We start from the raw sequence: 12,918 nt of genomic DNA, 5'->3' as shown, positions 1-12,918 counted from the left end.
AATAATTAACATTTTATCCCAATTGAAAAATATCATATAGATTTTATAATGTTGTTTGGAACATATAAACATGTTTTATATCAAGATCTCATAATACTTTCTTAGCAAATGGTAAAAATCCCAGAGATAATCCTACTTCACACATTCTTTATATATTTGTTGTTGTTAAATTCAAATATCCACTGTGGTCATTGGAAAGAATTTCTTCTCCTTTGGTGGAAACAAAATCAAATTCTGTGGACTCAGATGGACAAAGGGAAAGCAAAAGCTTTCTGAAAAAGCACACTGAAAAAAGTGTGCTTTTAGGTATTTGTAAACTATTTATTTACTTAGCTTAGAGCATATTCATGATGGGAAAAAAAAGATTGTTTCTGACTTTTTATTAGTTTTGTAATAATTACAATAATTACTTTAAAAGTCAAAACCCAGGAAATTCTAAATGAGACAGTATAATTATAATATATAGCCATAATAATGCTTCCTTCCATTCCTCACTTGGGTATTGTGAGGCTTAATTAGTTAATGTTTGTACAGCAGTAAAATGCAAAACACCGTAAAAGTATTAAGCATTTTTCCTGTTTCAGTTCTTCAGTATAACCAATTATCTTTCATAAGGTTTTTAAAGGACATAATTTAAAAATATCTATGTAAACCAATCTGTATTTTATATCTGTCTTGCTGGGAGATGGAGTGGCAAATCAGTGTTTAATTGCATCAGTATTTCACATGAGCCTGCTGACACTGTGACAATGGATTTGGCCTAGAAATATTTGTTGATTATCATATTTCTGGGCCATGCAACAAAATTAAAGTGTTCTCATGGGAGCCAGAGACACAGCTGATGAAAATAAATAGAAAATGAGTGTCACAAGCTGACAAACCATCATACTTAGAAGGGGGAAAAATCATGAATAAATAGCATTCTGTTGAAATAAATAAAATCTTTTGTCAAATATTTAGAGTAGGAAAATCTGCTATTTCATCCTTTCCCTGTACAGAGTTCAGAGAAGAAAAACAATCTTGTGCCATATATAAATATGCAATGTATAAACAACAAATGGAGCTAGAACTCAGGGAATATGGCACTGTAGAGCAAAATACAAGGTTTTTAATTATCTTTAGGCCCAAGAAGTCCTGAACAAGATCTATGTATCAAAATAACTGTTTTACACACTGTAAGAATCAGTCTGGGTTGGAGGTAGAAGTAGACATAAATTAATTTTCAGATAATTTCTTGCACATCTGGGGATGATATGCAGAGTCTGTCATTTAAAATCCAGGGCATTCTCCAGTAGATCACTGGCTATTTAGTCACCCTCATCTCTACCACTGAGCTTCAGCACAGAATCAAGGGTTGGGATTAATTTTGCCATCTGAAGGCTAGTTTGCTTTTTTTGGGCTGCACTAGAGTCAGTGGAAAGACAGAGGTAGTTCCACAGGATTATTCATTTTGTCTGCCTTGTGCAGAGCCACCTTTGTTTCTTTAATAGCTGCTGGACCAAAGGAGAATTCTCAAAGGAATTAATCTGATCATAAACCTTTATTTTTGAAATAAATTAATGATGCTATGGAAGCAGCATTCTCCTTTCACTATAGAGAGATTTTCATGTTTTGTATCTGTCTTTTAGACTTAGACAACATGGATGCAAATTAGATAAATTGCATGAGGAGTGTGGGCTCACCCCTCCACGTTACATGCCAGCAATGCAGAAAATACTGACGCAGATGTAAAAAGGGACAGTTCTCTCATCATTGACAGGGGTCATTCTCAAGTTAATTTGTTTCAGTTTGGCGACCATTTTAGGTTCCCTTCTTTTGCTGGTACTGTAGAATTAAGAAGCTTAGGTTGTAATCTGCATGTTTCTGTGAGCACATGGATCTGTCAAATGCAGATTAAAACAGGTATTTTTTTAAGCAAAGACAGAGTGCTAAGCAGTTGGCTTTGGATCCACATTAATACTTGGATCAATGCTTTTTAAAACAAGACTTAATGAAAACAGATTTAGAAAATAAGAAATCCCAGTTCTATAAAGGTGGTGAAAGTTTTGTGGTTGACTTTTGAGAATCTATTATTTCACCCATTAAATGAAATGAAGAGTGGCCTATTTTACTGGTAATCATATCATGGTTAAAATGCTGAAATAATCAATATGTAAAAGCAATCATAATTAAATATTGACTCTTACTTTTTTAGCTTTAGTCTCTATTACTTGTGTCAGGCCAGTTGGATATGTATTCAAAACTGTACTTTGCTGGAAAGAAATGGTGCCACTTACTCCACTCCCAGACGATTTATAAACATCATCTTTTAGCAGGCAAAGGCTTTCCACTTTTGAAACCATGAGAATTTCCATTATTGCATTTATATGTGCTCAGCTGCTGCTAAGCAACAGGGCTGTTACCTGCCAAAGCCTGGAGTTAAATCCCAGATCTGTAAAGAGGATGGATAGAAACACAGATGCATATTATACCTAAAATAACAAGTGAGGAATGCGGTTTTGGAAATATGTAGAAGAATACAATTCCATTCTAGAAACATGTGAATTAGGGTTATATAATGTGTTAGAGAAAGTTAAGAAAATCCATCGATTTATTGTATTTTGGTGATTTGTTCTTGAAAACACACTGTGGTCAGGTTGGTTTTGCTTTGCCAAACCTTACCAAGAAGCGTTAGGTGTATATGCAATGTTGGATAATGGGGAGTAAGGAATAGGGAGAACATCACCAAGAAATTTTAATTTAATTTAATGCATATAGTATTTCTATATCATAAAATCATACAATGGCCTGGGTTGGAAGGGATCTTAAAGATCATCTTGTTCCAAGCAAGTTTGATTCATAGTATTTTGCATAGTGATTTTGCTTCTTCTTTTAGAGACAAACGTATTTATATTTGGATAAGAAATGAGTCAGTATCAAGTGCTTTTCAAAGTCTTGATTTGCTTTCTTTTCCATCAGTCTTTTTGGTGTCAGCTTTGGCTCAGCTGGGTGGGACTGTTTCTGAGAAATGGTTTGGATGTTAGAAATGCTGTGGCAGTTAATGGCATCAGCATCTATGTCTAAGGGTGCATGATCAGTAGTGTTGTACCGACACAAGGCATAAAGATGGTCTTTACCCTGCAAAATGGCCTGCACTGGGGGAGGAGGAGGCAATGCACAGAGGGGAACAGATCATGAGAATAAATGTGAAGAGTGAAACAACACCAAGAGCCCCAGAAGTCACAACCCAAATGCTAGCTGCCTAATTGTCAAGCCTTGGGTAACAAAGACAGACTTCATGGAGACGTTTGAAAAGGAGGAACCATCCTGCAGTGGGAAATGCTGCTTGCTACAGAACTGTAATTGGGAACAGGCAACATCCACGGCTTGGAGTGAGGACCCAGTCTGCATTTGTACCTTGGTAAAGTGAAGAAAGAGGTACCATGAAGGCTGCAGTTCAACTGACAGGACAGCTAAATGAATTCTGCAGCAGTGTTGGCATGGTGTTAACAGCGGGAAGACAAATTTTGTAGGACAGAGAAAATTTTCAGTGAGCAAGTTCAAACTGTTTGGACAGTGGAAGTGACAGATTTTCATTATATTCAACAGAAGCAGAAGTTCTTTATTCTGCTCTAAAATTTGTTCATGTTTCTCTAGTTTTGAAGGCATTTTATAATTCCTTAAGGCATTCCCTCCTCTAGAATAACACTATATGCCATTTAACTTTTAAATTTTTATTAATCTTTATTAAAGCATTTAAGGGAAGTTTCTTAAAGAATGGTTACACTTTCCTGCACTTCAAGACAGAGTTTGATGACGATATAACATCATAAAATGTCATGTTAACCAGGCAGTTTATGCAATCAATTCGTTATTCTTTAATTCCCTTGGTTGTCTAGAAACCAACTTAGATAGATGCAATCCCTTAGGAATACTATTGTAAGAGACAAAGCATTTTCACATGTATTGTTAGTACTTTGGTACACACTGCTTTACTAACAAAACTGTTGAAATGAGGCAACAAAACTGTTGTGACATTAGGGTCAAAATATTTCAATGTGAAAAACATTGAAACTAAATTCTAAGTAGAAGTAAAATGATACACATTTATAGCTGTGCACAATATGAACAGCACAACTGGATTTTTAACATAATTCCAAAAAATTAGGATTATTTTATCTTTTTATAATAAAACCACATTGTATTTTTAGGGAAAAATGGCAAATGGCATGTAAAATTGACATACAAAAAATTCAAATTATATAAATAGTTCAATCTTTTTATAATAAAACCACATTGTATTTTTAGGGAAAAATGGCAAATGGCATGTAAAATTGACATACAAAAAATTCAAATTATATAAATAGTTCAGTCTGACTGAACAAAATTTTTTCTTTAGCACTCAGGTAACTCTGTCCAGTTTAGCTGTATTTCCCCTGTCTAGTATCACTAGTATGAAGTCTGAAATTTATCTATTGCTATTTATGTATTTACAGTGTGCTGGGGAAGAGTCAACACTGTATTATTCTTTCCTTTTCTCTTAGAGGTGTCTGATGGGGTAGGTGAACATCTGTGTAAAGATAATCTGGTTAATACCATTTCTTGACTTTCCAAAGAATCTAGCAAAGACCTACACCAGACTGAAATTAGTGTCTCCTGGATTTCTTATAGAAAAGTTATCAAAAGGAGATAAAAATTCTCCCTAGAATCACCAAGAACAAGAATAGTTCTACTGAGTGCAGAGGAACTTTGAGAAACAAGTACACCTCAGATAACCCCAGACTTTCAACTGCTCACTTTAGCATCCATATGGGGTCTTTGGCTGCATTTTCTGGGTTTCTGTGCCTCACAATACTTTTTTTTTTTTTTTACTATATTATGTTAATGCTGTTTTGAAAGGCAATGTATTCTTAGCCTTAACTTTTTTCCTCCCTAAGGATATGTTTAAAGCTTTAGGAGAGGCAATGGCTATCTCATTTGAAAATCTTACTACTGTTCTGAGAGCAGTAATTGCTATCTCATAGAGCATGCCTACCTTTTGCTTTTCTCATATGTACTTTGATTCATAAAGGAGGACCATACTACTTCTTGAATGGCAGCACCTGAAGGTGCCAACCTGAAGTGCTTGGAATAAAGAGATTGTGTCCTCAGCACCAGTGGAGAAAAACCATGGGAAAAAAAGAAACCTCTAAATATTTTGATTATTCCTCATGCTAGCACTTCCAATGAATGATCTCACCTGCAGTCACATGTTTTAACTTAACTGAAGGAATCTGAGCTAATGTACCCAGGAAGAAGTTGAAAACAAGTTGAAATAGGATCATGGGTCACAAACAAAATACTTGTAAGCAAATTAAAAAAAAAAAAAAAAAAAAAAAAAAAAAAAAAAAAAAAAAAAAAAAAAGAACACCAAAACAAAAGAGCCACAAAAGGTCATGTAGACGTGGTGCTTAGAGAAGTGATTTAGTCATGGTCTTGTGGAGTCAAGTTAACAGTTGGACTTGTTATGATCTTAAGGGTTTCTCCCAACCTAAATGATTCTATGATTCCATAAAAAACACATCTGGATGACATCACTCAAGGCAACAACTAATCATTCTTTCCAGTAGTACTGTTGGAATGGATGAACTGTGTCCTTGGGTTAACTATCCAAGGGAATGAATCCATTAATCCCCCTGGTCTTGGATGAGAGTAGAGCCTCTATTGCACCTGCTCTGACAGTGGGAAGTTGTGCTTGCCAATGGCTGTGCTGGCAGAATTTGTGCTCACCATGACCCCCATCTGGGACTCCTCGGGGTACAGGGGTTACGTTGTCACCCTTGAACCAGCAGCTTTTGACGCTGGGACCATAGGGCAGATCCAGAAAGGGCAGGTAGCCTTTATTCCTATCCTCTTCAAGCTGCCACCCAAAAGTGTCCTTGCAAATTACTCTTCTGTGTTGAAGGAGTGAGGAACAGTGCTGTGAACCTGGCAATGCTATTTCACCTGCAGAGAAAATAGAAGCAGCCTCCTGCTAAAATAGTCCACTGGTGAAATGGGAGTCATCAAGAACTACAAGGAGAATTCAGTTCTGGTAACAGACAGGTTGGAGGAAAGAGTCCAAAAACTGAGGTGGTTTCAGCTGCCAAAACAGTCTTGAATTCCTCTGGAGAACCAACCATCACTAAATTAAGAAGGAATAAATGATTGTCTGGTCTTGTGAGACAGTTTTTTAACTCTTAAAGGATGTCCTCCTCTCATTGGCTTAGTCTTTAAAAGATATCTTCCTCTTGCATATAAGAGAATCTTTCTGGCAAGAAGGCTTACTGATGTCAGTGAGCTATCCCTCCATGTGCAACCAAGAACATGTAGTTATTTTCCCTTCCACTAGTGTGTGTAATCATTAAATTGTGTGAGCAATGGCTATTCTGCATGGTAAGCCTTACTTTCTACAAATCAGAGTCCAGTTTATTACAGCATCTGTGGGTTTGATCTTTTTCTCTCTGTGCCAGCATGAGAGAAGATCATTCTTTGTCTGCCTTTGCCAAGATAAAGGGACCCAGGGTGGATGATAAGATAAGAAGGTCTATGAGTTAAACATCCCTCTGTTATACTCAGAATTCAGAAGTGAAATCCGGGTGCTGACAGTCTGTCTCAAAGTAATGAAGCACTTCCACAGCAAGAGCTGTGAATTGCTGTAGTGGGCTAATTTGGGAAAAGGTGCATGAACAGTCTGTATAGATGAAGAGCACTTTTGGGAAAAATTTGTGCTAACAGCATGTCCACAGGAGATCCTGGGTGTACGAGCATAATGGAGATGTTAAAGAAATAAAAACTGTACAATTAACCTAACTGGACAAATTCAAGGGGAAATATATTTTCATTTTTTCTTCACACACGGTGTGTTTCTAGCTGCCTGCTCAATGAGGGGGGGTCAGCTTAGTCACTTGAGACAATATTTTCAGGAAAGAGCTGATTTTCCAATGAAAAATGTGCGGGGAGAGGGGGGGTTACATCTAAAAGTGCTCCCAGGAATCATGGCATCCCATGACCTGTGCTGAAGATGGCTGTGTCTGTCAGTTTTTGATTCCTAGGTGGAGAGCCCTTACTGGAGCAGGGCACCACAGAAAAATCAAACCCTTCCACAAAAGCGGTGTTTCTGTCTCCTCTACAGCACATAAAGTAGTGCCTTGAAGTATCCTGGGGGCTGAGATGCAATCTTAGCACCACTGGAAAGTATTACTTCAGCATGGTTTTCTAAGCTCCCATTAAGGTCCCCTTGACACTTGGTATTAATGTGGTTTAGGCCCTCGGCCTCTTCTCTGTTATGCTGAGCAAAGGCAGCCGTGCTGGGCCGTGCTAGGTCAGAGCTGCTGCCAAGGCAGCCGTATCAGTCTGGGCAATATTTGCTGTCTCCTTTCTTAAGAAAATGAAGACGATGTGATTGAGCTGTGTGCATGCTTGCAACCTTCTGATGTATCAGATAATTCCCATGGGCACTCAGTTGTGAGATGCAGTGATGAGTTTCTCTGAGCCTGATACTCAAGAGGTTATCTTTCCCCTGTTAGCAAGCTTAATAACTTGTTCAATATCGTACTTAATAATGAAACTAAATTATTAACGATTTCAATAAAGAATTTGATATTAACCAATTAAGATTATGAAGCCTACGGAAGCAATCAAGTACTTGTTTCTCTCCCATTCTATTAATAATTTAAAACAAGATAAAATGTATTACATTATTTTCGTATTATCATTATGATTTTAAATTTATTGCTTAAACCATAATAGGTTATGGTTAGTAGCCTTACATACAGATCTTGCTAAACTTTCATGTCTGTTATAAGTTTGTAATTCAAGGCTTCAGGTATGCCCTGAAAACTATTTTCATGGCTTTTTAGTTGTGACATATCCTGTAACTCTCCAGTGATGTGATACAGTGATTATGTCTGGAAGAGGTCTTCATTAATAAAGGCAGTAGCTCTTTTAATATAACTGCTTTTGCTCAAATGTCTGCTTGTTTTATAAGCATTGTTAGATTGACATTTATTTGGGATTCATGTCTGATTTCTGAGGAATGACCAGTTCAGTGCCTCAGACAGCATCATGCATGTTCATTGCTTCCACTCATGAAGCAACAGATGAAGTCCAGTGATTTCTCTCCCCATATTGTCCATTGGTGATATCTTGAGCAGCATCACTCATTTCACTACTTGATGAACTGTACAGCTTGTATTAGAAAATAACTGCTCATAAAAGCCCAACAATTAGGGCAGAAATAGAGATAATATTGGCCAGTAATATCAATAATCACCAGAAACCATGAGCTTGCTAAATGACTTTTGTTGTGTGACAGCTGAGTTTAATAGGTGCTTCACTACAACCTCAGTTTTTATTAGCCGAGAATAATCTTTATTCTTTGCACTGACAGACCAACTCTGTTAGTATCCATGTAAGTTCAAGTGGTTCGAAGATTGTGATGAAGGAGACTGGGCTGTTTACTGCACCACTTGTCCATTACTGTTACATCATAAGTGTACTTGCCTCTTTGTCAAACTACCCAAATGATCTTTTCTCAGGTTAGATCACTGAAATAATCTTCTTTGTTTCTAATCTGGGATGATAAGCTTTAAATGAGGTTTGGGGGGTAGGGCTTTCCATTTGCCTTCTGTTACCAGCTACTGGCAATTGTATTGGAATTAAAAGTCTCTAAAGTTAAGTTGTTAATGCCATGAATGATTGATTTATTATCACTCTTTGGAAATGAGTTTAACATAGGAGGGAGCTGAAATCTCTCAGTTGTAGAGTGAAGGGGACAGGTTCTCAGTTTAAAAAAACCAAAACAAAACCCAAAACAAAACAACAAAAAAAACCAAGAACAAAACCAAAACAAAACAAACCCCAAAACAAAACAAAAACCCCAACCTGAAAAAAAGCCTAGATATGAAGGAGGAATAATACCAAGTCTTGGTGCAGGCAGCAGAACAGCTCTCAGTGGGGAATGATGGCTGCTGATCAGAGCAGTGGCACAGGAGCAGAGGTCCCAGCTGCTCCCTGTGGGAAGGTTTTTCCTCCCTCCCTGTTCCCTCAGTATTCCAGGGTTGCCTGTGCAAGACTGATTTTAATATTCCCATTAACATCTAAAACGTCATGTTGCTGTTTCAGATCAGGTTGGAAAGAGGATTTTTGAGGAAGATAATTTGTTTTGAGAAAAAAATCCTCTTCAACATGGAGGAGCTCTTGACAGCATAGCCTCCCTCTGCTCAGGGGCTGGATGCTCTGGGGAAATGGTTTGCAGGATGAGCTGTGTAATCTAGGTCCATATCAGCAGCACAAGTCAGAACTGGGTGCCAATTGTAGCACGTTTTAAAATGAAGAGCTTTTAAAATGCAAAATGCCAGAAATTTAGGTACAGGAGACTCTAGATTAAAGTATACTTGAAGAAGTAGTTCTACTTAATGCTGAGAAAGCCTTTGGGATACAATCCCATTTCATCCAACCTGTTTGCAAATTAATTATGCTAAGCAGGCTTTTTAATTACATTGCTTGAAGGAAGAGCAGCAGAACATGTAAATTCCATAAGAGAGGAAGCAAAAAGGTTTCCACTGCCAAATATGGAGCTAAATTCGATGAAGGCAGCTGAACCATGATGGGCCAGAGTGTGATTATTTTAAATGAAATCTAGAGAAATTCCCAAATTCCTCATTTTTGTTATTGTCAATGTCCCACAGTGCTTTATTATTTCACACTGGGTATGACATTTTTCCAAAGTTTTAAGACTTTCCATTATGGAGCTTTTGACTGTGATACAACAGCCTGTAGCAAGTTAAAGCGCTTGCTTCTTGCTTGGAGGAAGACATTATCAAGGATAATGTTTGACTTACAGCACAGTGGAGGTTTCCACAGTGTGCCCAAGTGTTTCTTGTGAGAAAGCCAACCAAGAAGTGCCAAGTGTGTGGCATCCACCACCACCATCTAGTGGTGGTTACCTTCCAGCCTTATGGATAGCAGTTTGGAGAGTACTATGTAGAATTATCCTGGAAACTGGGAAAACTCTCACCTGGGGCTATTCTACCTCAATACATTTCTGCATCATTTATTTGTTTACTTAGTGAAAACATTCAAAGAAAAAAAAATCTGTTTGGAAGTCTGTCCCTGTATAACAGGTGGAGAGGCCATGTGAATGATCAGTATAGAATGAAAAATGTGATATGAAAGATCACTGGTATTTATAAGATGTTGCTGAATGCAAAATACTTGCAAATGTGACTCTTGAATGTCATGTACACAGTTCCAAAAGAAGTGGAGGAGTTTTAAAAGGAAAATACTTTTAAAAAATCCAAACAAAACCCATGACTCCCTTTTTGGCATGTTTCTTATTATGAGCAGTTTAAACAACATTGGTAGTCGAGAAGAAGAAGTATTTAAACTCATCATTTTTAACTCTATACTATCCTTTTTAGACACATATTTGATTTTTCATTTTCACAATCAACCTTCAAATAATCTATCTATGACACATAAAAGTACTGTGCTTTATATAATAGCATCAAGCGCACACTGGTCAAGACAGAACCCAAAATACCCTTGCAAAATGTCCATAAAATGCTTCAACAGTTACTCCAGGTTACAAAAGACTCTGTTCTACTTGCTTAAATTTGTCATGTTGGAGTCCAAACCAGGTATACATTGGACACCCCCAGTGACCACCACCTGAAAGAAGAATTTATCCTACCTATTCCAAACATCCTCCTAGTTTAAGAAGAACAATCTCCTGTTGGAGGTGACTGCTTCTCTTCATTCACTGTTGAGGAAAGCTTGATAAGTAACCAAGATGGAATACCTGGGTTTGGGGCAGATAAAGTGAGATAAATTTTGTCCAAAAAATAAATGCACAGTTATTAGAGAAAAAGAAAAGAAAAAAAATCACCATTGATCTTATTAATCAAAACTGAATTTTTAAACCTGGCCTTTATTAAAAAAATTAAGAAAAAAACAAACAAAAAAACTCACCTAAATAATATTTCTTTTTTTAGTTAAACATAGAAATCAGAGCTTTCTGTTCTGATATGTAATTGGGAGGATTTGTCTTGCAAGCTGTAAAATAATCTCTTCTGTCATTTCCTGAGGTGAATGTCAGATATTTCACATGGGCTTTGGAAATCCAGACCTTTCTCTTGTTGTAAAGGAAAGGCTTCGAAAAGGCAGCAGTAAGGAATTCTGTTTACTCATCCTTTATGTGTGGACCCTTTATTCCAATCATGTGAATTCCAGCTTTAACCTCTCCCTACACTGTACTTCTCAATTGGCAAGTTGCTGAGACCCTGGAGAGGGACCCTGGGCTGAGGGTGGGTCAGTGATACATGGCCAGGCTGTTTCTGCAGCCCTGGTGCCCTCTGAGACCCCCTTGTGAGACGAAGGGAGACCAACAGTGCACATCTTAAATTCTTACTGCACCAAGATGTGAAAACCAGCTCCATATGGGGAAAGACCATGCTAAGGTCATCTTCTGCACTGTCATCCTCTAGTCTTGTTCAGAGCACCTTTTTCCTTCTCAGTGTCTTTTTAGAGACCATGATCTGCTCTCTGCCTTCCTTCCCTGGCTCCACGTGTCTGCCCTGGCATCTGCTGGTCCTGGCTTTGTGCTGCTCTTGTTGGAAGGAGCAGGGAGCAGCCCTGGGCCAGTGTGGACTGATGTTGTGCTGTCACTTCAGTGGAACCACCAGCTGGGGAGCTGGCCCTTGGTCTGAGTTCAAGGCAGCAGAATTACCACAGCTCTCCTTGAACTGTTTTTTGCTCTCTTTATCCTCTGTTCACCCACAAAGATTTATTACCCTTGAGATATATCAGGTTGACACTAATAGGAAATGAAGCTTTTTGGTAAGGGGGTAGACATCCTCTGTCAAAGCCCAGTCAGTCCTTGACCTTCCTGCTTAGACTTTTTACAGCATTGCAGTTCTGTTGATATGTTATATTTTGCAGATACCACTAGCAATTAAACAAAGACCACCATCTCATTCTACATGGCTGCCAGGCAGCTGTCAGATATTAATGACTGGAGTTTGCTATGAGCAGAGCTGGATTAAAACGGGTGACCTACATCTGAAAGACTTTGTATCTCTCTTCCTCAAGCTATTCACCCCTAGACTTCTTTGAAATGTAATGCTGTTTCCTGGCTTGCTCCTATTAATCACATTTACTGGTGTCTGCCTGCTTTAGTCAGTGAAATGTCTGGGATCGATATTTCATGGTCCTCTTTCTCGAATCACACAATTTCTACCCATCCTAATTTTTATTCACGCTGGTTGACCTTAAGAGATCCAGAAACTGGATAATAAACCAGGAGTAAGGAGATCAAAGCTTTCTACATCTAGGTCACTTCTAATAATCCAGTGGTGGTCATTAGAGCATATGCTTAGCAGCCGATGTAAATTCTTTCAATCCCTTTCCTTGTGGTCACAAAATAAAATGTGTCTTTTTTTGATTGGCACTTTTTTTGACTTCAGAGGGAGTTTGGCTAATTAAGAACAAATCTATGAGCAAGGCATCTATTCAGGATTTGACTCTGGTTTAGTAAGCTTCTTGACTGCTATTGTTTCTGTAAGATGGGAACCAAACAAAGAATCCAGTGTTGAAAAATTAAAATGCTCCAGGCTTTCAGTACAGTTTAGACCTGCCTTGCCTTGCCATGTGCTTCCATTCAGGGGGAAGATTGCTGGTGTAGGGGTCCTACAGAAAGCCTGCAGCTGCTGCATGTTTCCAGAGAACGCTGAAGAAATAAAGGTTCTAGGCAGAGATCCAAAGCAGGGATGTTGCCAGGGTTCAGCCTGCGTTTCAATCTGCCAGCATACAAATTTTCCAGACAGACTGGTTCAGCAGTTGAGGTGGTTCCACCCCAGCTCCTGGACAAAGCATGTGACACATGACACATACACGTGTGAGAGGCAGCCCTCTGTGCTG

The 12,918-nt window shown here is 38.2% G+C and overlaps 2 protein-coding genes across 4 annotated transcripts in view; one reads left to right on the top strand and one right to left on the bottom strand.

Annotated features, from left to right (window-relative positions):
• The window catches only part of SMC6 (structural maintenance of chromosomes 6), a 283,990-nt gene that overhangs the window by 209,713 nt on the left and 61,359 nt on the right, over positions 1-12,918 (bottom strand). The window lies entirely within an intron of this gene.
• VSNL1 (visinin like 1) overlaps positions 1-12,918 on the top strand; it is an 85,635-nt gene that overhangs the window by 55,554 nt on the left and 17,163 nt on the right. The window lies entirely within an intron of this gene.

The sequence above is a fragment of the Anomalospiza imberbis genome, chromosome 3, assembly GCF_031753505.1.
Source record: "Anomalospiza imberbis isolate Cuckoo-Finch-1a 21T00152 chromosome 3, ASM3175350v1, whole genome shotgun sequence".
Lineage (NCBI taxonomy): Eukaryota > Metazoa > Chordata > Aves > Passeriformes > Viduidae > Anomalospiza > Anomalospiza imberbis.
The sequence above is the reverse complement of the archived record's forward strand: the minus strand, read 5'-3'. Positions and strand labels throughout refer to the sequence as shown.